Source organism: Dermacentor andersoni, chromosome 3 (assembly GCF_023375885.2).
Source record: "Dermacentor andersoni chromosome 3, qqDerAnde1_hic_scaffold, whole genome shotgun sequence".
Classification (NCBI taxonomy): domain Eukaryota; kingdom Metazoa; phylum Arthropoda; class Arachnida; order Ixodida; family Ixodidae; genus Dermacentor; species Dermacentor andersoni.
The window spans coordinates 169,132,512-169,156,111 of NC_092816.1; the positions used below are offsets into that span (position 1 = coordinate 169,132,512).

General features: G+C 48.7%; 1 long non-coding RNA gene across 1 annotated transcript; it reads left to right on the forward strand.

Annotated features, from left to right (window-relative positions):
• Positions 1–508: 508 nt before the first annotated feature.
• Positions 509–9,967, forward strand: LOC129382981 (uncharacterized). Its single transcript, XR_008610945.2, has 2 exons — positions 509–651; positions 9,761–9,967. It is a non-coding gene; the product is annotated as an uncharacterized lncRNA (long non-coding RNA).
• Positions 9,968–23,600: the final 13,633 nt, after the last annotated feature.

Consider the following 23,600-nt stretch of genomic DNA (forward strand, 5'->3'; position numbering starts at 1 on the left):
GGCTTTCCATTCCTTCCTTGGCAAGTGGTCATTAAGGTGCATACAACTCTGGTGACGGTCAGTCACTGTGAGGTGGTAAGGGAAAGCATCTGCAGCTCGTTCCTCAAATTTCTCAGATGTGCACTGAAGATCGAGCCGCGTGTTTTCAATAGTTTTACAGTATTTGGTTCATCCTATCATAGCCCAGAATGTGTCACACTTTAATGAGACCTATATGTTCAAATGACGCGCAGTGGTCCATCCACTAGTTTCTGGAACGTTGCTTAGCATGATATCTTGCCTACTCAGTCTTGTGCAGAACACTGATCGGGGTTTGTTGCGTGCAGCCACAATTTAAGTATGCAGTATGGAGTATGCTCACCCCAAAGTTGCAGCAGGTGCTTGTCAGGGCTGGATGTTGCGCCAGTAAGCTCTAGTTCGCATGTCGCTCTTTGCAGTGTGTAAAGGATGCGTGTTGCTAGCGATTCTTTAACACCTTCACATTTTGCAGACTCAAGTGCATCACGGAAATGGTCCCAGCCTGAAATCCTGATTTTGTGAATATGGTACATTTTCACCCCTACGTCAAGTGTTGTATCGGATAATGGTCGCTGCCTCTTGGTGCACAGTCGCACTGACACTCTGGATGAAGGCCCCAGTTGCCCATGCTAGGTAAGTGTACTGCCCTTCTGGTTTTAATGGAGGGTGTGGCAGTTGGTATAGTTGGTGTCATTTGTTAATTTGAGGTCTGTGGTGTCTGCTTCGTCAAGGTGGCATACTCTTGGCCGTACGTCTTTGCATCCCCAATGTGGGTGATGTGCACTGAGCTCAACTCGACTGAGTATTCTGTGCTCAGGAAAGCGAATTTGAAGATGTCAAAGCCAAGCGAAGTCGCATCGGCTACGGTGCCTGGTTTTAGGGAAAGAGGTAGACGAATGCCGAAACGGCTTCTTTTCTACGCCTTAGTCTGCAGCCCACCACCACAACTTTCTGATGAGACATATGTTTATTCAAGCTGTTTTTTCCTTGCCGTAATTCAATAATAGCCAATTTTAGGAGCTGCAAATTAAGCTGACTTCAGAAGACTGCCCATTTTTAGCTACTTCTAATAGCTTATTGCTTGGTTAATTTTCTAGTTGGGCATGACATGCTTCGTGCTTATAAAATTAACTGTTTAAAGAATTCTTGCAGTAATATTAGGACATGCAACTTTAACTGAGTGATCACTGCTTTTGTCGCAAAATGTGGCAATGAGCTAGGCAGATGCTGTCACGACAGCATAATTTTTAGGTTGTATGAGTATAGCAGAAACAAAATTGGAGTTGTGAAGTTCAAAGCCCTATTTTTACAGGCTCTCTTTATACTGGTGACATTTGAGAGCTTTAGATTAGTGGATGGAAGCAGCACGCTTAAAGAAAAACCCTGTTTGGGTATTTATGGGACCCATGCGGTTTGCATAACCAAGCAGCACACAAGTCGCTTGCATCCTCTTATCCAATACTATTATTTTCATTGTAAGGCAACCAATATCGCAGTAAGTCTGATCGACCTGCGTCAATATGCTAGAAGTTTTTAAGCACTTAAGGTGTGTCGGTTGAGTGTTTAAAGCACTTCACCACACCCTTGGCCACTAGACTTTTGCTTTTCAGTATTACTTGCTAATCAACTCTTGAAGTGTTTACATTTTCACAGCTTTTCTGGGCTGTAAATTAGTTTGACAGTCCTAATAAACTTGTTAAAGTGAAGGTCTGGGCTGTTGTAGTGGCCATTCTCAAACTGTTAGGTCTGACACTGTCAAAGCATTTGGTAACTTTAATAAGCTTCACTTCACTATATATATGTATTGCAGTGGCATCATTCAGCATGTGAAAATAAAAATACTGGAGAATAGAGAGTTCTAGAGCACCTGAGATTATGGTAACGCGGGTGGGGCAGTATCTGCAGGATAACGGGGACAACAAAGCTAGAACTAGGGCTGCCACACTACCCGTCATCGCAATACACTGTTTGCTTCATCGCATCACAGAAGTGTGCTGTGGTGAAGTTATTGCGACTAATATTCATTCATACACATTCATTCGTCTGAACTTTGCACAGAACCCTGCGTCCCACTGCTAAAACTAAGAGCGTGAAAAACGGGCACTACTACTGCACGACTTTGCGCCAACAAATACTGAACCCACTGCGATGACTCCTTACGGATCATACAACGCGCCACATGGCGCCACGGCATCACTTGGCGCCACCATCACGCCTTCTCAAAAGTCCCTAAAGGATCCTGTCTCTAGGCACCTAGGATCAGGTCACGTGAGGGATTTTGTACGACATTTAGACGCACGCGAACGGCGCGGGCACATGCCGGACCGTGGGAACAGCTGTTCGCCGCGGCCGTGAAGTTGCGCTTTCGGGTACAGAGATGGCGCTAGCCCCGCGCGGCGCTCGCGACGAACTGTAGAGGAAGCAAATGTCTTGCACCGGCCGGTCTCGCTGGCGTAGTGTGTCAAACTTCGCCTCCGCGGCCTGGCGCGCCGAGAACGCCGGACTATAGGCACCGGGCGCCAGATGAGTTTGGATGGGTGGCGCGTTCATGCGGCGGCACCACGCGTGTAATGGCATGTGATGCAGGCGCTGCCGCCAGCTACGTTGATTTAATATGTTCCGTCGTTTTAAAGAGAAGCTTTCTTTGACTCTTCCTTCGACTTTACCGCCCCTGCTGCTTTGGCTGCTGCTGTCAAGTACACAAAGTGCTTCTGGGGTGGTTCCGAGAGTGTCTATACATGACAGGAGCGAGGCAGAGAGAAAGGTGGCGCGACAAACTCGCTCGGATCCCACCGCGTCGAATGTGCACAATGCCCTGTGGAGCTCCATGGAGGTCGCCTCGTTAGCTTCTTGACAGCTGTAATTATCCGTGAGCCTCATCAAAAGCACTACAGAACCTGCTGCGCTTTCCTTTCTACTAACAGCTTTTCTGTACACGTACCAACTAGCGCCCCAAGCGGCCCCGGCACGAAGCTAGCTCGTTTTCAATGAAACGATGCGGGTTTTTCGCGAATAACAAAAGCTGTAGGTCAATTATTGAAAAAGGCAGGTGACAGACATATCGGGCAAGACAATCCAGGCGAGCCAAATGCAGTGATCACTCTTTGGCAAGCAAGAATTTTGTTCCCAGAGTGTTTAAAGATTCAGCAATGGAAGTCTAAGGAAACGACGAAAATTTGTACTCGATTTTCGAGACAAAAACGGTAGCTGTGATGAAACTACAGCGTCTATCGTAAAAGTCGCTGCAGCGTATGCATTCAGGATACTCAGCTTTCGATTGATGTTTATCTCGACTCTCTACACATCGTGTAACAATGTATCCCAAAAGTGATTTCTGACGCACAGTCGTGCAAGTTCACGTGGTATCTATAAAAACCCGAGCTTATCACTTGCTGAAACGTTGGAAACCGTGGCCAATCGTTTGATCGCTCGCACCTATCGTTCCACGTGATGCTGCGTGATTCTTTTTTTTTAACGCCACGTAGGACTGAGTTTGACACTCTTCCACCAGATGGCCGAAACACAAAACTCATGATTTCGTTTCAGTTTCTGTCTTTTCGGGAGGGCTCTTCAAATATTTTCTATATTTACTTCCTAAAACATAGCAACGGGTTGGTTATTTGTTAAGTCATCGCTTTTATTATCAAATTTTATTCCTTGGACAGCATAACAACAAGCATGCCCATATCTTTGTGTTGCGTTAAAAAAAAAATTATACCGTGCCTTGGAGCATGAACATACACAGGAATTCTGGGCATTTCAACTTCACCATTTTGTTGAACTTCACGGCATTGCACATGCATACCTGAGTTGGCAAAATTTTAAAGAATTTTAAAGACTCACACGCGCAAGTGTGGGCGCGTGAGTCTGTCTCGGTATTTGAATTTGCGTGCGCACGGGTGTATACGTGTGCGAGCATACGCGTGTTTGTGTGCGTGCAGTTCCATGTGCGTGCGTGCGTACATTTTTGCGCGAGTGTGCATGCGTGGGCGCGTGTAAATGTGAATGCGGGCGAGCATGTGGAATTGGAGAGGTATATTCATCGCGTTTTATTTTTATTTTATGATTACTGCAATCACTTGCAGTAGCGGTGATTTGCGGTGATTTTAGCAGGGTGGTACAAGCTTCATTAATACAATGTTATGCACAGAAAAGGCAGAGGTTAATAATCTATCATATGAATAAATACAAAGCATACAGGTTGGGCACACACAAGGTTACACCAAAGAAGTAACACTGTCACTGTAAACATGTTAAGAAGGAAGTTAATGTTGTCGCAGAGATGACGTTATATTTTAGCTGGTTCCAGTACACTTTTGTACGCGGGAAGAATGAATACCTGAACGAGTCGCTACGTGAGGAGAATAAAGGTTATTCAGAGTAACCTACACACGCAACACTAACTTTAAGGATATTCTCGTACATGTCAAACTAAGGACAAAGTCGAAGTTGGGAGCCGGTCCCTGTGGCCGCTCCAGGTGCTCTGCATGCAAACATATTCAATATACTACTGCAGTAAAAAGTACAGCGTCGAATTACTCATACAAGATAACTTCGAGTTTCACTGGCACATCAAGCAACGTAGTCTACTGTATAAAATGTGCTGCTTGTAGCAAATAATACATAGGTGAGACTGGGCAACAAATTCATACAAGACTCAATGGTCACCGTGCAGATACAAAACACAATTTACCTAAAGCAGTAGCCAGCCACTTCAAGAAACATGGTCATATATTCGATAAAGCAAGGCTCTATGTAGTACAATCAATTTACATTTACTTTCAGAGAGTAAATATGCGGAATCATACCTCATACACAAGTTTAATTGCCTACACCCGACGGGAATTCATTTGACGCGTGGCAACTTCAAAAGCGGTGACTTAAACCTAAAATTCTGATATCATCAACCAAGGCGCATAAAGCATTGTGCCACCAGCTAACCTTCATTCTTAACCTCACCCATTCCTCAAGTTTCCATTTTTTTTTTGGTGCAGACTGCTCAATTTATTAGACTCTTTCATGTTTTTACCTTTATATTACCTGTACGACCCCTTTTCCCAATACACCTGGCCCCGCCCGCTTATACTCACGTCACTCTTCTGTTATTTATTCCGGTTTCGGTTGCCCCCTTTTTGTCTTTTCTTTATTATATATATTTTTTGAAACACCCTCACAAACACATTCCAAAGTCCCAGACGCCAAGATACCTTTTTCGGCGCCTCAGTCACACAGGGTATCTCAATTTCTGTATACCGCCATACCGACACCTACGTTGAGCTACTGGGGCTAACCTCATGCATTGCATCCCAGACTCCTTGTCGCCATCTTAACTCCTTCAAAATTACCCGACGCATTGCTGCTACGCTACTAAAGTCAATCTGTCAACTGATGTCTTTTTTGGGTCTTTGTTGTTACTCTCGCACTGATCGCCTGACCGGCTCTTCTAAAGCCACAAAAACATGCCGCCAACGACACCCCTGAATGCTCCCGACGCTTTCGCTTCCCCAACACCTTCCCATGCCCTTCCTTTCCTGTTCTTTTTTTCCCTTTTGGTGTCTTTTCTCTCTTTTCCCCTTTTCTTTCTTTTCTCCCGCTTTCCCACTCTCCCGCTCTGGTCCCTTCGTCTTAGGAACCACGCTCACAGACGTCAGGCGGCAGCGCTCATTCTCTTTGAAGTCTCTCCCTTTACAACCAGCCGCTACCGACAACAGCCGCACGTGACGTCACTGTACTAACCCTTTAAAGCTAACATGCCGAGGATGACGAGGCCGCCTTTGACGAAGATGGGTCCTCCTATCGAAACGTTGGCCAGCCTTTCTGAGGCACCTTATTCCTGTTTATAACCTTTATACCGCAGTATGCTATTGCATCTGTTAGCCCCTTTCTTGAATTTGGATTTACGTGAGAGGAAGGGAGCTATAGTGAAATTATGTCTTTGACGATTTCCGTTATGTCAATCTTGCAACGGCCCTTTATTAGTGGAGATAAGAATTCCAGTCGCGAACAACGATTTTTTTGTGCCAGAGAAGAAAGATTAGCCCTGTTTAAAAGCTCTGTAACTGAAGTTCTCGTAAATTTGTTTTAAATAAAACGCATGGCTCTTTTTTTGTACCTGTTCTAGTTTGGCGGTGTTAGTTTTTGTAAAAGGGTCCCATATCATTGCAGCATAATCTAAAATGGGCAGCACAACGCATTTGTAAGCCAACTGGGGAACAGAAAAGGATTAAAGCTTAAGTGCTCGCCCGAGGAAAAAGAGTTTAGGTTCGCATTTGCATTGACAGAATTAATATGAGTATTCCAATTGGGATCGTTCGAAATCCAAAGCCCTAAATATTTATAGTTACTGACTTCAGAGAAGAAAGCGTTAATAATACTGTAATCAAAGTGTAAATGTTTCCTTTTATGTGTTATGCTTGTGAGAACCGTTTTTTCAACGTTTACCACCATCAGCGATTCTCGACATCAAGAAGCAAACTTCTGAACTGCACTGCTCAGCAATAATTGATACGATTTGGTATTAGTTTCGGAGTTAGAATGACAATCGTTGGCAAAAAGTTTAATATCAACTGCAATATCTCTTACGATATCATTGATATATAGGAGGATAAAAAGTGGCCCTATCACCGAGCAGTGGGGCACTCCAGAATCAACCGTTACTAATGCAAATATGGTGTTACGAGTGGAAGCAAACGGTTTCCTGCGGGTTTATCATGCAGCGGTCCTTTCAGTTAGCTGATTATTTTTGAAAACATTATGCAATTTAGAGAGTAGTTTTCTGTGAGGAATTTTGTCAGGTGCTTTTCGAAAACTCCATGAACATAGCGTCAATTTGTGTGGCATTGTTGACTGAAAAATTTCAAAATGGTGGATTGTTTCAGTCAGCTGAGTACACGTCGAGAATCCTTTTGTTAAACCATGCTGATATTTGGTTAAAACATTATGATTATCAAGAAAATATAGTATTTGATTAAGTATAATGTGTTCGAGTAATTTGCAAGTTGTGGATGTTAATGAAATCGGGTGATAGTTGGTAATGTTGTTTCTGCTTCCACTTTTATGTAACGGTTTGATTCTGGCTGTTAGCCAGTCATTCGGTGGTTCACCGTTGCGTAATGATTTATAAAAGAAAACGTGCAAATATATAGGCACCCACTCGGCATATTCTTGAAGAAACGGATTGGGTTGTTGTCTTGCCCCGGTAACTTCTTTATATTCAGTTTTAACAGCATGTTGAAGATACCTTGTTCTGAGATTATGAGGTCTGGTATACGTGGCAAGGAGACATAAAAAAAAGGAGGGCACTAACATATTTAGGAAAAACAGATTTGAAGTGGTCGGTAAATGAGCTGGACATAAATTCAAAATCGGCTACCTATCCTCCGTTAATTTTGAAAGTGATGCTATAATAAATCTAGGCAGTGATTCCCCGTATTTTGCCTATGGCCACTTCATTTCTAATTTCAGAGGACAAATCTGAAATTATATTTTCACGACACGAGGTGTTGGAGGAAGACTTTTATCTTCTTAAGTCTGTTTAGACACCTCTGTAATTTCACTTTCTCAATGGAAAACCACGGATTCTTACTTTTGGTTGCTTAACAATGTTTTGCACAAAACGCATACAGCTGTTCGACGCTTAAATGAGTTCGAACGGCTGAAAACAGAAGCTGCACCCAGACGCACGTACTCTCCCTGTCCGATATTAATATCGCGGAAACGGACGATTGCTCGGAGCGCTTCGCGGCCAGCAAACACGAGCGCTGAATTCGAAGTGCATTGAGTTGCTCGACTTTATGACGCCGCGGCGGAGCACGAAAATTTCTGCTGAAAACAAAGAGGATAAAACTTAAAACACACTAACGCTCTGAGGGTGGGTAATGTGAGATAGGACTCAGTGTCCAAATTAACAGCGTGGTACACACACAGTTGCACATACCCGTCGACCGAAAGTCACATCCAACAGGCTCATGGGAGTGTGGCAGATGCCTAGTTCCACGCGCCCAGCAATCCAAGTTGGTATGAACGAGGTTCATTGAACGGCGGCACGTAAGTTGTAGCACACACTGAGTAACATAAGTTGGACATGCAATGTCTGACATGCAATGTCAGATTCCCGTGATCCAAGTTGGCCCGACGATCGCCTTCGAATCCGGTTCCCTGATATCACAATGCAGCGGGATGCTGTGAACCACTAGACCACGCTCTATCCAGTGATACAAGTTGATGGGGAAACGGCAGAGACACGTGCAGGCAGAAAAACAGGCAGCCATATATATACAAGCAGCATGCGGAAGTTGATTGAAATGCCCTAATGATACTAATCACTATAGAATGATAATCGCATTGAACCAGGAGCACGTTGTGTCCGGCCCTCCCGCGTCTACAATCACTGTACAGGCGCAAGTGTACAGGTTGTCCTGCAAAGCTCACAGATAATTGCTACCACTGCATTCGTGTTGTCGCTGTCAATGATGCCACCGACACGCACATATGCCTACACGGACTGTGATGTGATAACCAGCTTCGTGACAAGATGCGATGAACGCTTCTTCGAATATGGGAGGTGGTGGGTTCAAACGCCTTGCGGTGTACATTGTGAACCCACTACCGGTGAAACCGTGATTACGTGCAGCTGTAGTTGGCGTCTCTGCGTGGAGCGCGTAATTGGCCGCACGACTAACTAGCCCTGGAGGTAGTTGAAATAGTGGAGGCTGTTGGACACGGTGTCACTTTGATTCCGGCTGCGGAGTCGAATCTCGTCAGAACAACGTGCGTGGCATCAATATGGGCAGGAGAGACTTGGGGTGGGAAAAGGTGTTAAGGGTTTGGTGCCGCGCAAACGACAAATGTCTCTGTTGAGAGAAAAAAAAACACGCAACAACAAAATGATTTGGCTCGCTGGTTCTCCCAAGCCCCGCCAGCGACACACAGGCCAAGTTTGTACGCTAACGTATCAAACGCAGCCTGTTGTGGTGGTTCAGCAAATGAAGAACTGCACCCGTTTGTTTTGATGCCCCGTTAGCATTCTTTGGGTGCTTCATCTACTTTACAGGTGGTATTGCCTTCGTGCTAGATGCCAACAACTGTTGTAGGGAAACGCGACAGAGTAGTCCCGCTGCACTACGCACCTCATAAATAACTCGTTCCCACGATGGTAATGCGTTTATGTCGAATTGCATTAGCGACATCCGGCGACTGTCATCGCAGGATGGGTTCTGCCGCATTCTTTAATACGAGATCATTACGTGGCTCATGAGGCGGATGATCCGGCGTTGGCGTGACTACGCCATGCTCCCAAAAGTCTACGAACCTACGACGTTTGGTGGAAATCGAACCTATGACTCTTGACGTTAATTAAAGCACAGTCAATTAAAATCGAGTTCATTAAAGAACTACCACCCATGACCTTCGGTGTTCAATAAGGCGAAGTTAATTAAGGCACAATTAATTAAGGTATAGTTAATCAAGGCAGTAACCCACGCCACACGGTGGGAGTCGAAGTCAAGTGCAAGAACCTCAGCAGGTCAACATTATTACGGAACTGTCCACTGTCCCTCAGAACCCACTATCCAGTTTGGGGGCAATAAACTCGACATTTATCTCTTTTCCCCATGCTGCAAAGAAGAAAAAGAAGTGCCCCAGTGGAGATGCTTGGTATCAAACCCTATGCTTCTCACATGCTAAGCGAGTGCTCTACTTACTGATACGCACCCCTGATTATTTTTCATGATTTTTATTTCAGACACTCATGAGTCCTGCGGGAAACAAAGAGATAAACGAGCTAAGAAGTCTATTCTAGATGGACGGCAACAAATAAAAATACGCAGAGCACTGTCCAGAGGGCCCACGATGCGGCGGTCGGGCATGACCTGACTGTCCCAACGTGGGAGCGGCCCGCAGTGTGCTGAGTCGCGTACCTCAGGACATTCAATAAAGTTTTGCATTCATCCATCCAGAGCACCGTAGAGTTCCTCCGCATCCGGCTTTCTTGGATATGAAGGAACCCCAAGCAGCCCCGGAAGGAAGCTAGCTTGTTTTCAATGGAACGAGCGAGTTTTTCGCGAATAACAAAAGCGGCAGGCCGATTATTGAAAAAGGCAGGTGACAGACATGTTCTGGTAGACAATCTATACGAGCCAAATGCAGTGATGACTCCCTGACAAGCAAGGATTTTGTCCCCAGAGTGGTTAAAGATTTAGCAATGGAAGCCTATGGAAACGACGAAAATTTCTACTCAATTTTCGAGACAGAAGCGGTAACTGTGATAAAACTACGGCGTCTATCGTAAAAGTCTCTGCAGGGTATGTAGTCAGGAGACTCAGCTTTCGATTGATGCCTATATCGAGTCTCTACATATGGCGTAACACTGTTCCCAAAAGCGATTTTTGGCACACAGTCATGCAAGTTCACGTGGTAGCTATAGAAACCCGAGCGTATCACTCGCGGAAATGTTGGAAGCCGTGGCCGAGTCGTTTAATCGTTCGCTCCCATCATTACGCGTTAAGCCGGCAGGGGTTCGACGCCCTGCTGCGTGATTCTTTCTTTTTGAACGCCAGGTAGAGCTGAGTTCGACAGTCTGCCACCAGATGGCCGAAACAGAAAACTCACGATTTGGTTTCAGTTTTGGTTTCTTTAGGAGGGCTCTTCAAATAATATCTTACTGGAAGAAGGTGGCGAGTCAAGACGCGTTCTTCGGTTCCCGCATTTGCCCAGCTTTTCTTGTATTTAATCGTCGCGAGCCAATGTTTATTTGTGCACATCTTTCCCGTGAAGTTGTAAGGACCACGTGGATACCCTTTTTGCCACAGTGAGTGCCTTTTCACCATTTTACGGACATTCCTGTGCATGCGTTGGCGGCGTCAAACGAGCACTTCGGAGACCACGCCTTGGCCTCCGGGGCGGCTCAGTGCCCCTCGTCCGCTACCATCATGGAATATCAAGTAGAGGGAGAAAATATTCTCCCGGAGGAAGTCACTCAAGAGCAGGGATGGCAAACTGCAGGTGCTAGAAGAGCTGGCGCCAAATCGCGGGAAGCTAACCCGAACACCATGGCGACTCCTTTGGCTCCCCACAGCTACAAGTCTAGCGGCGCAGCGCTGAAGACCAAGATAATTAGGGCAAGCCGAATGCCTGTTCCTCCCAAAGAAGACACGAAGATCGTTATTAGACCAAGAGGTGGGCTGAATATTTCCGAAATTGGAGCCTCCGGCATCAGCCAGCACGAGCTCACACAAGACACTCTGTGCCCGAACTTACAGCAAAACATCATGGTGGCCAGCACTCCCAGACGGGAGAATGCCGATCGATATGCCCGCATGAAGCAAATCCGGATCACAGGCAAGATCCACGATCTCTGCGCGTACGAGACAGCCCCGCACTCCACGTGCAAGGGGGTCATTCGTGGCATACCGTTACAAGACGACCCAGCGACGGTGGATGGCAAGATTGTTAACCAGAACAATCCTCTTGCACTAGCAGCCAAGAGAATCGCTCAGACTGGGACCATCATCATCGCCTTTGACGGGCAGCGGGTACCGAATTTTGTCAGGTACGGAACGCTCCTGATGAAATGTTCCCTATATCGAAAGCAAGTGGACGTATGCCACGCCTGCGGAAGACTCAGGCATCGCGCCGATGTATGTCCAACACCGAGCGACGTCATCTGTCGGGGATGCAGCCTGCCAAATACTGATGAGGAGCATCAATGCACACCAAAATGCAGGATCTGCGGCGGTCCGCACCTTACAGCCGGCAAAGAGTGTGCGCATAGATTCAAGACGCCATACATTGTTCGCCGACGACGCTTCGAGCGTGCCAGGCAGCAAGAGCAGCTCCCCACGCCGTCGATCGTTCGATCCTCCGATCCGCAAGCCTCATCCAGCACCAACCTTAGGGGCAGAAGACGCTTGCGCTCGAGAAGCCGCTCTACAAGCCGACGGGGCTCCAGAAGTCGCTCTACCTCGAGATCGCGACTCACATCGCCTTCTCCAGCGCGCTCCAGGTCCAGAAGCTGCTCCAAGTCCCGTACTGGGAGCGACTCATCCAACAGCTCACGTTCGAAGACCCCCAACTGTGGTAAAGGCAAGTCCTCTCTAACGTGGGCCGATAGGGCCCGTGGCAACCAAACGCAGGCGCCCAACTCTCAAGACTCGCACGACCTGCGTCTCACGAATGAGCTCGAAGAACTTAGGCGTGCCAATGATAGTCTTAGGAAGGAAAACGCTCTGTTCAATCAGGAAATCAGTCGGCTAGCCGCCGAGATGGCGGAAATACGAAGATTGGCGCTCACACAGCCAGCTTCTCAGCCTGCCGCACGCTCTTCGGCCATGGACACAGTGGAGGCCCCTCCCAAGACGGTTGCAGTGAAGCGGCGTGCCCTGGATGACTCAAGGGGAGACGAGATGGTAGAACTCCTGTCTGATCTCAAGAACGCCATCTCCAACATATAGACAGGTCTCTCTCACGTACAAGAAATGATCGCGCACCCTCAGCTGGGCCTGGTCGCCCTCAGCGCTAGAATACTTAGGCTGGAGGGGACCAGCCACGGATCTTTGCCAAGCACATCTACAGCACAAGTCCCAAAGTTGCACAGCGTCATTGCCTCACCGACGGAGGGTGCAATTATGAATGCGGCACTTTCGCAATCCATTCCCAAGCCCAAACATGGATAACGGAACTAACGTCATAACAATGTGGCAGTGGAATTGCGCAGGGTTCGTCAGCAAACGGGCGACCCTGCGACAATACCTAAAAAGCGTAAAGGAGAAACCCCAAGTAATCGCTTTGCAAGAAACGATCACATCATCACCTATCAAGCTCCCCGGTTTCCTTACGGTGGCTTCCACTGAAGGAGGAAGGGGTTCGCTATCCTGGTCAGTAAAAAGTTCACGTGCCTTCAGCGAGACCTTGGTCCCGCGGACAATGGGATCGAGTACGTCATAGCCGAACTCCTTGTCGACCCCCCTACGCAGCGCTTAAGAAGAAAGAGTATCTTCATACTGAATGTTTACTGCAGACCCAGCGTTCACAGAGCCAGGCCTGGTGGTATTCTCAAGAAGGCCGTGCATTTGGCCGGCTGTCAGCCTCTAGTCGTCATGGGGGATTTTAATGCTCAGCATCAGGCGTGGGGCTATTGTACCAATACCAAGAAGGGTAGAGACATATGGGACGCGGCAACGGATGAAGATCTTACGCTGATAACCGATAAAGAGTTTCCAACCAGGAGAGGGAACTCGGTGTGCCGAGATACGACTCCGTATCTTACCTTTGTCAAGAACCTGGAAAACGTCAAGTGGACCAACACAGCCATGGACCTCGGTAGCGATCATTGCATCATCGAAGCGGTGATCAAGGCTGCCCGTAACAAAACGAGGACCTTTAGGTTCACTGACTGGGACTTGTTCCGAGCCAACCGCTCCGAGCGCGTCCTTAACGATGATATGGACCTAGACTCTTGGTGCGACGAGATAAAGAAGGATGCGGCTAGAGCCACCAAGGAGGTGAGAACCGATCTGGAGGTGGACAGGATGGACAGTAGGCTGGCGCATCTATTGGAAGCCAAGCAGGCACTTCTCGCGAGATGGAAGACTCAGCGCCATAACAGAAGACTACGCAAGAAAATTTCCGATATAAACAAGATGATAGAGGCTCATTGCAAGGTGCTATGCAAGCAGCAATGGGACGAGCTGTGCGACTCGGTGGAGGGCCAGCTCAAGAACGGTAAAAGCTGGGGTCTCCTTAGGCACCTACTGCACGATGGCAACACCAAGTCCAACCAGAAGAGAGCTTTGGCGAAAGCTGTCCATTTGGCGACCGACTCGACTCCAGATGAGGCAGTCACGGAGCACCTCATAGACAAGTACCTGGAGGCCACGGACGATCCGGTGCCCCCCCAGTTTCCCGAGTACGAAGGGCGTGACGTACCAACTATGGACGAGGATTTTACCGTGGCTGAGGTCAAACGAGTTCTCGCATCCCTCAACGGCAGATCTGCCCCTGGGCCCGACGGGATCACGAACAAAATGCTCAAGCATCTCGACGACGCCTCAATCGAGTTTTTTACGCACAAGATGAATGATATCTGGTGCAGCGGCCTCATTCCCAAGAGCTGGAAAGCAGCCTACACAGTACTCATACCGAAGCCAGGTAAGGCGCCGAGCATCGACAATCTAAGGCCCATCTCCCTGACGTCGTGTGTTGGAAAGATGGCCGAGCACGCCATGCTTAACCGCCTCACTGACCATCTCTAGTCTAACGAATGCTATACACACAACATGATTGGCTTTCGGTCGGGGCTTTCGACTCAGGACGCCATGAGACTGATCAAGCACCAGATCATTGACTCTATCTCCGCAGACACTAAGGCAATTCTCGGCTTGGATCTGGAAAAGGCTTTTGACAACATATCGCACGCCTTTATTCTCAAGAGCCTGACAGAGTGTAACGTTGGCAAACAGGCGTATAATTTCGTGCGCTCCTTCCTTTCCTCAAGGTCCACTAGACTCAAGATTGACGAGTTTTTGACCCACGAAATCCAGCTTGGGCCAAAGGGAACACCTCAGGGGGCGGTGATCTCCCCAACGCTGTTCAACATCTCCCTGATCAACCTGTCGAGGGCCTTGAACAAAATCCCGTACATTAACCACACGATCTACGCGGATGACATCACCATCTGGTGCTCCAGTGGATGTGAAGGGCAGGTCGAGGGTGCTTTGCAAGAGGCCATCGATGTGACGGAGCGGTATCTTATCCCCACCGGGCTAAGGTGCTCGCCCGCTAAATCCGAGCTCTTGCTCTACAAGAAGAGGCCCAGAGGCGGTTCACACCGGTCCTGGAAGCCAGCAACAGAGAGCCACATTACGTTACTCACCGATAAGGGCTCCCCAGTACCGCGGGTAGACACTATCAGGGTCCTAGGAATGTTTATCGAGTCGAACGGGGCCAATGGAGCCGCCCTCAAACGCATTTGTTCCAAGACCGAAAGCGCCCTCGGCCTGATCCGAAGAATCGCCAACAGGTACCGCGGAATCAAGGAAGACAATCTGATCCGGATTATCCACGCCTTCGTGTTAGGCCACCTCGCTTATTCAGGGGCTATGCACAACTGGCTCGTATCGGAGCGCAACAAGATCAATGCCCTAATCAGAAGAGTCTTCAAGCTTGCCCTCGGCCTTCCCATCCGAACGCACACAAAAGACCTCCTCAATTTGGGAATTCACAACACGTTCGAAGAAATCGTTGAAGCCCAAAAATTTTCCCAGTTTGTCAGACTTTCCGGTACCCCAGCGGGCCGAGCCATACTTGGCAAGCTGGGACGTAACCCCACGGTCGGCAGTCTCGACGCTGTGAAGCTGCCTAGCGATGTAAGGTCCAAGATTTACATACACTGGTTGCCACGAAATATGCATCCCACCTACAACGAAGGATGAAGACGAGCCAGGGGTAAAGCTCTGCTCGCCAGTGCCCGCTTGAACAAGGACCGAACATGCTTCGTAGACGCTGCTTCGTACGTTCAAGAGGAGGCCTTCTCCTCAGTGGTCATCGACGGTGATTCTAAAATCCTTAGTTGCGCTACCGTCCGCACTTCTAATTCCAGCGTTGCAGAGCAGGTTGCTATTGCTCTTGCATTGACGGACAGTGTACATGGCACGATTTATTCTGATTCCAAGGCCGCTGTCAGGGCCTTTCAGATGGGAATGGTGGCTCCCCAGGCCCTACGTATCATCCAAAGTGCGAAAGACATGAAACATCACTCTTTGGCCTGGTTCCCTGCGCACCTTGGAACCATTGAGGGTGCCTCGATCAACCCCAACGAGGAGGCGCACTCGGCTGCACGAGGTTTGACTGACCGTGCGCTGGGAAACGCGTCCTCTCCTGGGCGACCCGAGCCTCTCTGCTCGTACAACGAAATATGCAAATATAATTATCTGTCAAGAAGACTCCTACCTTCGCCGCACTCCTCGCTGTGCAGGGCCCAGGCAGTCACTCTCAGACTTCTGCAAACAAGCACTTACCCGAGCCCCGCGGCGCTGCACACAATGTACCCCGAACGGTTCCCAAGCCCGGACTGCCCTCTATGTGGTGATTATGCGGACTTCGAACATGTCCTGTGGGGCTGCGCCTCTGCCGGTCCCCCTTTCACTTAAGAGGAAATGATGAAACTAATTAAGGCCAAGGATCAGACCTCTCAAATCCTGGCAGTCCAGAGGGCTCGCGAGAGGGCCGTCAGGTTTCACCTGATGGTCCCCGAGTGGGCCTAGCCAGGTGACGTGGAGCTTGCTTACGTCTATAGTGGACCGATTAAAGTTTTCTCTCTCTCTCTATTTTTACTTCCTAAAACGTAGGAGTGGGTTAGTGATTTGTTACGCTATCTCTTTTATTATCAGATTTTATTCCTTGGACAGCGTAACAACAAGCATACGCATATCTTTGTGTTGCGATAAAAAATACTATCGTGCCTTGCAGCATGGACACACTCGGGAATTCTGGACATTGCACCTTCACCATCCTGTGGAACTTCACGACAATACACACGCGTAACTGAATGGGCAAAATTTTAAACAATTTTATTTCTATATAACAGTCGGGTATCGACAACTTTCAACTTTCTGCGCCAAGAGGGTAGCCTTTTGTAACAACGTATGCATTTATGGCACTTAGTCGGAACATTGTTGGTGCGTTAAAGCAATCTTTTGGTCAATAATGGGCGATTATGTCACACGACCGGAACAAATGGTCGCGCGCCCTCTCGGCAGAGGGCACATCAAATTGAAGATGCGCGAAATTTAAACCGTAAAGCGATTTATTACAGCTGGAGTTTTGAACGGTAATTGCAGAGGGAGTGTCATTCAGTGTATTTGCACGCGGATGTTTTTGTGAGGCAATAGGGAAGGAGAGGGAGCGTATATGGGTGTGGACACCTTGAGCGTGGGTGTGTGTGTACTTGTACTCGCGTGCGCGCGCGTTTGTTTCTCGGTATTCGAATATGTGTGCCCAGAAGTGCGTGTATGAGTGTGCGAGCATACACGTCTTTGTGTGCCTGCAGTTCCGTATGCGTGCGTGCGTACATTTTTGCGCGTCTGTGCATGCGTGTGCGCGTAAAAATGTGAATGCGGGCGATCATGTGTCGTACCTGTCTGTGTGTGCGTTTGTGTGAGTGTGTGCGAACGTGCGTGCGTGCGTACATTTTTGTGCGTGTGTCCCTGTGTGGGCGCGTGTAAATGTGAATGCGGGCGAGCATGTGTCGTACCTCTGCGTGTGTGCGTTTGTGTGTGTGTGTGTGTGTGTGTGCGCGCGTGCGTGCGTGCTTACATTTTTGTGCGTGTGCCGATGCGTGGGCGCGTGTAAATGTGAATGCGGGCGAGCATGTGTCGTACCTCTGTGTGTGTGCGTTTGTGTGAGTGTGTGTGTGTGTGCGTGCGTGCGTGCTTACATTTTTGTGCGTGTGCCGATGCGTGGGCGCGTGTAAATGCGAATGCGGGCGAGCATGTGTCGTACCTCTGTGTGTGTGCGTTTGTGTGAGTGTGTGTGTGCGCGTGCGTGCGTGCTTACATTTTTGTGCGTGTGCCGATGCGTGGGCGCGTGTAAATCTGAATGCGGGTGAGTATGTGTCGTACCTCTGTGTGTGTGCGTTTGTGTCAGTGTGTGCGAACGTGCGTGCGTGCGTACATTATTGCGCGTGTGTACATGTGTGGGCGCGTGTAAATGTGAATGCGGGCGAGGATGTGTCGTACCTCTGGGTGTGTGCGTTTGTGTGAGTGTGTGTGTGCGCGTGCGTCCGTGCTTACATTTTTGTGCGTGTGCCGATGCGTGGGCGCGTGTAAATCTGAATGCGGGCGAGTATGTGTCGTACCTCTGTGTGTGTGCGTTTGTGTCAGTGTGTGCGAACGTGCGTGCGTGCGTACATTATTGTGCGTGTGTACATGTGTGGGCGCGTGTAAATGTGAATGCGGGCGAGCATGTGTCGTACCTCTGTGTGTGTGCGTTTGTGTGAGTGTGTGCGAACGTGCGCGCGTGCGTACATTTTTGTGCGTGAGTCCATGCGTGGGCGCGTGTAAATGTGAATGCGGGCGAGGATGTGTCGTACCTCTGTGTGTGTGCGTTTGTGTCAGTGTGTGCGAACGTGCGTGCGTGCGTACATTATTGCGCGTGTGTACATGTGTGGGCGCGTGTAAATGTGAATGCGGGCGAGGATGTGTCGTACCTCTGTGTGTGTGCGTTTGTGTGAGTGTGTGTGTGCGCGTGCGTGCGTGCTTACATTTTTGTGCGTGTGCCGATGCGTGGGCGCGTGTAAATCTGAATGCGGGTGAGTATGTGTCGTACCTCTGTGTGTGTGCGTTTGTGTCAGTGTGTGCGAACGTGCGTGCGTGCGTACATTATTGTGCGTGTGTACATGTGTGGGCGCGTGTAAATGTGAATGCGGGCGAGCATGTGTCGTACCTCTGTGTGTGTGCGTTTGTGTGAGTGTGTGCGAACGTGCGCGCGTGCGTACATTTTTGTGCGTGAGTCCATGCGTGGGCGCGTGTAAATGTGAATGCGGGCGAGGATGTGTCGTACCTCTGTGTGTGTGCGTTTGTGTGAGTGTCTGTGTGTGCGTGCGTGCGTGCGTACATTTTTGTGCGTGTGTCCATGTGTGGGCGCGTGTAAATGTGAATACGGGCGAGCATGTGTCGTAGCTCTGTGTGTGTACGTTTGTGTCAGTGTGTGTGTGCGAATGTGCGTGCGTGCGTACATTTTTGTGCGTGTGTCCATGCGTGGGCGCGTGTAAATGTGAATGCGGGCGAGCATGTGTCGTACCTCTCTGTGTGTGCGTTTGTGTCAGTGTGTGCGAACGTGCGTGCGTGCGTACATTTTTGTGCGTGTGTCCATGCGTGGGCGCGTGTAAATGTGAATGCGGGCGAGCATGTGTCGTACCTCTGTGTGTGTGCGTTTGTGTGAGTTTGTGCGAACGTGCGTGCGTGCGTACATTTTTGTGCGTGTGTCCATGTGTCGGCGCGTGTAAATGTGAATGCGGGCGAGCATGTGTCGTAACTCTGTGTGTGTGCGTTTGTGTGGGTGTGTGCGAACGTGCGTGCTTACATTTTTGTGCGTGTGCCGAAGCGTGGGCGCGTGTAGATGTGAATGCGGGCGAGCATGTGTCGTACCTCTCTGTGTGTGCGTTTGTGTGAGTTTGTGCGAACGTGCGCGCGTGCGTACATTTTTGTGCGTGTGTCCATGTGTCGGCGCGTGTAAATGTAAATGCGGGCGAGCATATGTCGAAACTCTGCGTGTGTGCGTTTGTGTGGGTGTGTGCGAACGTGCGTGCTTACATTTTTGTGCGTGTGCCGAAGCGTGGGCGCGTGTAAATGTGAATGCGGGCGAGCATGTGTCGTACCTCTCTATGTGTGCGTTTGTGTGAGTTTGTGCGAACGTGCGCGCGTGCGTACATTATTGTGCGTGTGTCCATGTGTGGGCGCGTGTAAATGTGAATGCGGGCGAGCATGTGTTGTAACTCTGTGTGTGTGCGTTTGTGTGGGTGTGTGCGAACGTGCGTGCGTGTGTACATTTTTGTGCGTGTGTCTATGCGTGGGCGCGTGTAAATGTGAATGTGGGCGAGCATGTGTCGCACCTCTCTGTGTGTGCGTTTGTGTGAGTGTGTGCGAACGTGCGTGCGTGCGTACATGTTTGTGCGTGTGCCTATGCGTGGGCGCGTGTAAACGTAAATGCGGGCGAGCATGTGTCGTACCTCTCTGTGTGTGCGTTTGTGTGAGTGTGTGCGAACGTGCGTGCGTGCGTACATTTTTGTGCGTGTGTCTAAGCGTGGGCGCGTGTAAATGTGAATGCGGGCGAGCATGTGTCGTACGTGTGTGTGTGTGCGTTTCTGTGAGTGTGTGCGAACGTGCGTGCGTGCGTACATTTTTGTGCGTGTGTCTATGCGTGGGCGCGTGTAAATGTGAATGCGGGCGAGCATGTGTTGTACCTCTATGTGTGTGCGTTTGTGTGAGTGTGTGCGAACGTGCGTGCGTGTGTACATGTTTGTGCGTGTGTCTATGCGTGGGCGCGCGTAAATGTGAATGTGGGCGAGAATGTGTCGCCTCTCTCTATGTGTGCGTTTGTGTGAGTGTGTGCGAACGTGCGTGCGTGCGTACATTCTTGTGCGTGTGTCTATGCGTGGGCGCGTGTAAATGTGAATGCGGGCGAGCATGTGTCGTACCTGTGTGTGTGTGCGTTTGTGTGAGTGTGTGCTAACGTGCGAGCGTGCGTACATTTTTGTGCGTGTGTCCATGCGTGGGTGCGTGTAAACGTGAATGCGGGCGAGCATGTGTCGTTCCTCTCTGTGTGTGCGTTTGTGTGAGTGTGTGCGAACGTGCGTGCGTGCGTACATTTTTGTACGTGTGTCTATGCGTTGGCGCGTGTAAATGTGAATGCGGGCGAGCATGTGTCGTACGTCTATGTGAGTGTGCGGGAACGTGCATGAGGGCGTACATTTTTGGGCGTGTGTGCATGCGTGGGCGCTTTTAAATGTGAATGCAGGCGAGCACTCAGATTTACTCATTCGCATTCACATAACCTTTATACTGCAGTGTGCTATTCCGGTCGTACAGGTCGTACAGGTCTACGCCCCTACATCCAGTCATGATGACCATGAAGTCGAAAGCTTCTATGAAGACGTGGAATCGGCGTTGGGTAAAGTCAAGAGAAAACATACTATAGTCAAGGGCGTCTTCAATGCCAAGGTAGGCAAGAAGCAGGCTGAAGACAAGTCAGTGGGGGAATATGGCATTGGCACTAGGAATAGCAGGGGAGAGTTATTAGTAGACTTTGCAGAACAGAATAATATGCGGATAATGAATACCTTCTTCCGCAAGCGGGATAGCCGAAAGTGGACGTGGAGGAGCCCGAATGACTAGACTAGAAATGAAATAGACTTTATACTATACGCTAACCCTGGCATCATACAAGATGTGGACGTGCTCGGCAAGGTGCGCTGCTGTGACCATAGGATGGTAAGAACTCGAATTAGCCTAGACCTGAGGAGGGAACGGAAGATACTGGTACGTAAGAAGCCGATCAATGAGTTAGCGGTAAGAGGGAAAATAGAGGAATTCTGAATCAAGCTACAGAACCCGTATTCGGCTTTAACTCAGGAAGAGGACCTCAGTGTTGAAAGAATGAACGACAATCTTATGGGCATCATTATGGATTGTGCAATAGACGTCGGTGGTAACTCAGTTAGACAGGATAGCAGTAAGCTATCGCGGGAGACGAAAGCTCTGATCAAGAAACGACAATGTATGAAAGCCTCTAACCCTACAGCTAGAATAGAACTGGCAGAACTATCTAAGTCAATCAACAAGCGTAAGAGAGCTGACATAAGGAAGTATAATATGGATAGAATTGAACATGCTCTCAGGAACGGGGGAAGCCTAAAAGCAGTGAAGAAGAAACCAGGAATTGGCAAGAATGAGATGTATGCGTTAAGAGACAAAGCCGGCAATATCATTACTAATATGGATGAGATAGTTCAAGTGGCTGAGAAGTTCTATAGAGATTTATACAGTACCAGTGGCACATACGACGATTATGGAAGAGAGAATAGTCTAGAGGAACCTTAAATCGAACAAGTAACGCCGGAAGAAGTAAAGAAAGCCTTGGGAGCTATGCAAAGGGGGAAGGCAGCTGGGGAGGATCAGGTAACAGCAGATTTGTTGAAGAATGGTGGCCAGATTGTTCTAGAAAAGCTGGCCACCCTGTATACGCAATGCATCATGACCTCGAGCGTACCGGAATCATGGAAGAACGCTAACATAATCCTAATCCATGAGAAAAGGGACGCCAAAGACTTGAAAAATTATAGACCGATCAGCTTACTGTCCGTTGCCTACAAAGTATTTATTAAAGTAATCGCAAATAGAATCAGGAACACCTTAGACTTAGCAATGGCTACTCAACAATAGACCATATTCACACTATCAATCAGGTGATAGAGAAATGTGCGGAATAAAACCAACCCTTATATATAGCTTTCATTGATTACGAGAAAGCGTTTATTCAGTCGAAACCTCAGCAGTCATGGAGGCATTACGGAATCAGGGTGTAGATGAGCCGTATGTAAAAATACTGAAAGATATGTACAGCGGCTTCACAGCCACCGTAGTCCTCCATAAAAAACCAACAAAACCCAAATAAAGAAGGACGTCAGGCAGGGAGATGCGATCTCTCCAATGCTATTCACAGCGTGTTTACAGGAGGTATTCAGAGACCTGGATTGGGAAAAATTGGGGATAAGATGAAATGGAGAATACCTTAGTAACTTGCGATTCGCTGATGATGTTGCCTTGCTTAGTAACTAAGGAGACCAATTGCAATGCATGCTCACTCACCTGGAAAGGCAAAGCGGAAGGGTGGGTCTAAAAATTAATCTGCAGAAAACTGAAGTAATGTTTAACAGTCTCGGAAGAGAACAGCAGTTTACGATAGGTAGCGAGGCACTGGAAATGGTAAGAGAATACCTCTACTTAGTGCAGGTCGTGACAGCTGATCCGGATCATGAGACTGAAATAATCAGAAGAATAAGAATGGGCTGGTCTGCGCTTGGCAGGAATTCTCAGATTATGAACAGCAGGTTGCCATTATCCCTCAAGAGAAAAGTGTGCAACAGCTGTGTCTTACCAGTACTCACGTACGGGGCAGAAACCCGGAGGCTTACGAAAAGGGTTCTACTTAAAGGGAAGCTGAAACGGTTTTCAATTTGCATGAATTGCTGGGGTTGGGAAAAACAGACCTATTAATTTACGGTTCTGAAATTTTTTCTTTGTATTGTGAATATAAGGGGCAGAAATCGCTTTCTAAATCCCCCCCCGCGGACACGCCCCCGTCGCTTCCCGTAGCGCTGGGTGAGGAGGCAGCCGGAGGAGAGATCCGGCGAGAGTGACGTCATTCCCGGGGACCGTACTGCCGGACCGGCGTGCTGGCATGTTTCTTTCGGTCCTGCGCTTTACTAAACGACGCTACGAGAGATCTGCCGCCACTCACGTTGGTTTTCTTTTGCGATTTTCGTAAACTGTGCTTCGTTTCTGTGCTGTGTGAGTGCCTACAGCTGAGGGCGACCAACATGCTCTCGTTCTGTGCAGCATTCGGCTGTGCGAACACAGGCGGACGAGACGATGTGGTGTTTCACATGTTCCCGAAGGACAAGAAACTTGCAGCACAATGGGTCCGTGCGCTGAGGAGAGATAATTCCTTGCCGACGAAATCAACTGTGCTGTGTTCGGACCATTTCCGCGGCAGTGATTATCATCGGAGCTTGACAACGATGCAGGCAATCGGTATTCCAATTAAATCGGCGCGACTGAAGGCTGGCGTTGCTCCGTCTATATTCTCCCACAAGAGAAACACCTCGCCACTTCCAAGAGCGGCCTTCGCCAAGAGGAGAAAGGGTGAGGTAAAGGTTTTAATGTGCACACGGGCAAGTTTTTAAACTGATGATCACCTGAGTGTCGAACAAACGGCCTTACAGCGGCCTATCACGAAGCGAGGTGGAGGCACAGTCGGGAATATGCACATGCGTGCAAAGTGCTTGCCGTTTTCATCCTGTTTTTTCA